Source organism: Mustelus asterias, assembly GCF_964213995.1.
Source record: "Mustelus asterias chromosome 26 unlocalized genomic scaffold, sMusAst1.hap1.1 SUPER_26_unloc_39, whole genome shotgun sequence".
NCBI lineage: Eukaryota > Metazoa > Chordata > Chondrichthyes > Carcharhiniformes > Triakidae > Mustelus > Mustelus asterias.
Window position 1 is genome coordinate 389,366 of NW_027590108.1, and position 4,440 is coordinate 393,805.

Below are 4,440 nucleotides of genomic sequence, written 5' to 3' on the forward strand. Positions count from 1 at the left end.
GTTACCTCAACTCCTGACATTTGTGCAGAACGGGTCCCAGCCGCTGGAGCCCTTCACACTGAATGTAGCATTGCTGTAGATCGAGGTGTTTTATTGTATCACAGAGTCCAATGACATGAGACAGGACCGCACAGTCAATCGGGGTCAGTCGCAATTCACGAAATGAAAGTGTTTCCACCGATCCCACTGTGTTCCGAGCCAGTGCTTTGTTCTGAGACTCAAACAGGTAGTGGAATGTGTTCAGGAGCTTCCTCTTCCCAGTTTCAGTCTCTGTGTCTCCAATCTGCCCTTCAACCTTCTCCTTCACCCAGTCAATCACTCGGCAGGTTGTTTGATGAAGAAATGGACCCAGAAACTCCTCCAGGGGCCGAGCTGACTGTGGGGAGGAGAGACTAGCAACAAAACGGAGAAATATCTCAAATCGCCCATCTTCCTTGCTGTGGGCTTCACTGAGGAGTTTCCCGATCTCCCCGGGGTCTGGAGTCAGGAACTGTGTGAGTGCAGCTACAAACTCTTGGATGGTGAGGTGTGGGAATGTGTAAACCACACTCTGGGCAGAATCATCTCTCTCCAAAAGTTCCATCAGGAATCCAGACAGGAACTGGGAAGGGTGTAGATTGTACTCCATCAAATCTCTATTCCTAAACACAATCTTCTTCTTGGAGATTCCTGTGTAGGCCATCCCACCAAGCTTCAGTAACACATCACGGGGGTTTTCAATCTCTCGGCCATGGTTTTTCAGAATGTTGTAAATATAGTAGGAATATAGTTGGGTGATGGTCTTGGGAACTTGCTGCTGTTTCCTGTCTCTTTGTGTAAAGAAGGGACCCAGTGACAGACCGAGAATCCAGGAGTCGGAAGGGTTGTAACACATGGTGTACAGGATCTCGTTCTCCTCCACGTGTTTGAAAACAGCTGCTGCCACCGTCTGATCTCCAAAAAACTTGTTGAAATATTTCTTCCATTCATCACCAACAAATCCCAGGCTTTCAGCCCGGACACTGACGTCAGCCTTTTCCAATAAATGTAATGCAGTGGGGCGGCTGGTCACTAACACTGAACATCCTGGGAGCAGCTTGCGCTGTATTAAACTGTACACAATGTCAGACACTTCACACCAGCATTCAGGATCTGTGCACATGGACTGAGGTTCTGTATTTCTCCAATTGTCGGCAAAATCAATACTGTCCTTGAATTCATCCAAACCATCGAATATAAACAGCAATCCCTCTGGGTTCTTCCAGAGCTCTCCCAGAATATTCCCAAAGTAGGGATACTGATCCAATATCAGATTCTTCAGGTTTATTCTACAGTTAATAGTGTTCAAATCCCGGAATTTAAAACTGAAAACAAATTGAAAGTGTGGGTATATTTTCCCAGTGGCCCAGTCATAAACAATCTTTTGTACCATTGTTGTTTTTCCAATTCCCGGCACTCTGCTCACTGCTGCTGAGCTCCCAGATTTGAATTTTCTCTGGGAAAAGCTGCTCTGGAACAGTTGATCAGTTCGGATTTTTTCCAGTTCTTTCCGGAGATCTTTCTCTCTCCATTCTTCATGGTCTCGGCCTCTTGCCAGCAGTTCATGTTCGACAAGTGTCCGATCTTGAACAGTAGAAATAACCGTTAGCTCAGCGTATCGACCAACCAGCTGGAAAATCTTAACCTTCTCCTTTATGAGGATAGTGTTCAATCTCAGTGTTTCAGTTTGTACCCGGAGTGTCTCCTTGTGTTTCTGTTGGAGAACTTCAATAAGAACGGAGAGAAAGTTCGTTCTATTGGCATTTTACAAACACCCCGGTAAATTTGACCAATCCATAAAATATTGCAGGCAATAGTTCAGTTCCAAGATAGATTTTTGTACAACTGGCTTTTACAACTAATGGTCCATGGGCCAAATTCAGCCACTGAACTGTTTGCATTCAGCCGAATAAATATGGCTGGACAGCTCAGCTCTGCAGGAGTCAAATCTGATCCAAACACCGATTTCCCTTTCTGCCTCTGCAGATCTGCAGAGTTTTTCCGCAATTTTCCCTTTTATGTCATTTGTCCTGCAACAGAATTAGACCACAAATAAAGAAAATATGGGGAGAAAGGAGGCTGTGATTGGACAAGCAGCAAAGTGTTGAAAACTCCACTTTTCTATTTTAATTTGAACCTTACAGAGCTCGTATCACGACAGCAAATAGCAGGATTCAGGTCAGGGCAGAGAAAGGGCGAGAATCCTGAGGAACAATTACCGCACGTGAGTGGGGTGTTTGTGTGTGCCTAGATATGTGTGAGTGAGTGCACAGAGAGAGAGAGAGATAGAGATGGAGAAAGACAGAAGCAGAGTGTGTGCGAGAGAGTGTGTGTGAGATTATGAGAGAGTGACAGAGAAGGAGAACAACTGACAGAGAGCGTGTGGGACGGAACATGAGAGTGAAAACTTCCCTGAGACTGTGGGTGTTAAACAGAATGCGATAATAACAGAGGAAAGGTTGAGGGATAAAGGTTGTGAGACTGTGTTAGGGAGAATGGCAGAGGAAGCGATGAAGAGGGAGATAGAGTGAGTGAGAAAAGGCGAGAGGATAATATTGTGAGACTGAGTAGGTGAGAGTGAGGATGTCGATGTATGCAAGATAAAGAGAGAAAATGTGAGAGCAAAACAGAGTTATCGATGTGTGTTTGAGAAACACACAGCGTGTATGGAAGAGAGTGCGTGTGAGAGGAAGAATGAGGGTGTTGTGGGTGTACATAAGAAAGAGATTGTGAGAGTATGTTAGAAATATGAGAGAGGAAGACCATGCGAGAGATTATGTGACAGAGAATCTGTGTGTGACTGAGCGACGATGAGTCTGAGAATGTGTGTATGAGTGCATGTGTGTGAGTCTCTGTGAGGGATAGAGTGTGAGAGTGTGTGCGCAAGTGAGTGACAGTGAGTATGACAATGTGTATGTGAGAACATGCGTATAACTGTGTATGTGGGACAGCGTGTGTGTGAGAGAGAGAGAGAGAGAGAGAGAGAGAGAGTGTACTGTGACAGAAATTGTGCAAGAGAGTTTGTGCGAGAGGGTCCGTTGGAGAGGTTTTTTTAAATCATTTACTGAATCCAGATGTCACTGGCTAGGGTAGCATATATTTCCCGTCGCCGATTGCCTTTGCGATAGTGGCGATGAGCTGCCTTCTTGAAGTCAAGGAACCGAACAGCACGTCTTTCGGGCTGTGGGAGAGAAACGGAGCACCCGGAGGGAAACCATGCAGGCGCAGGGAGAACGTGCAGACTCCATACAGACAGTAACCCAAGCCAGGAAAATAACCCGTGTCCCTCGGCCTGTGAGGCAGCATAGAGGGAGCAGCTGGAAAATGCAAGGTTAAAACAGAAGTTTAGTGAAGCAAAACTTGAAACTGACATGTGGCCTTAGAAGTTGAACAATATCATGATATGCAAGTGTCACGGGTGAGTCACTTTCATACACACTGTGAGAAGGACGATAATGAGAACGAGAGCTGTGATAGAGAGGGATGCAGCTAACAAGAATTTGGGGAGATAGTGCAGAAATATAGTAAATTCGAGGCAACTGTGAAGTGAAACACAGAACACAATCAAAAATTGTCTGACAACACAACGCGTCAGAAGGAGATAGAGACTGACATAGAGAGTGATAAATTGACGTCTCTATTCTCAGCTCAAATGGTATGATGTGCAGTTTTAAGAACCATGGGGTGGATGGAAACAGTGATAAGTTGAATTATTGAATTTGCTACTGTCGCCTATGGTGGGTTGTTTTACACATTTGGGAACATAAATCTGGATGAAGACAGCGACAGGGACGGAGATATGGTGTGCATTTGCTGAAACCATCAGGTCCACTTGCACCCATGATTACGACCCTCACATAGACCGCAAATAAACCCAAGGGGCCATTTGCACCAAAACAAATAAGTGAGCAAGTGATTGCGCGATGTTACAGAACTGGGAGGGGAAGGAACTATGTCCCCACACATCACCTGGAAATGTTGTAAACAAATTGGCAAGAGGCAAATGTAAGGGTAGGTTCATACCGATCCACTGCTGTGCTGTAAATTGGTGGGAGGCTCAAGTCATAGATAAAACAGATCACGCCTGTATGGCTAAGCAAACTAACAACCTGGAAAAGGCTTTGAATCACAGCATTCTGAATGCACATTTAAAACACAATATGCTTTGATAAGGAAACTTGTGTTTGAGTAAGTTTCTGTGTTGTGTGACAGGTCCGTGTGATTTTTCTTGCCAGCGAATCTGTGCCTCCTGTCTGCGGCATTGAATTGTGCTGGTTAACCCTCTGTGATTTGGTTCCATTAGCTGGTTTCAAGTTTCTTGGTAAATGCATGCAGTTATATGTTGAAATAGGTTGAGTCAGGAGAGGATAATTGTGATAAAATGATACAGGAGTTTTTGAAGCACCTGCTTTGTTTTGGCGG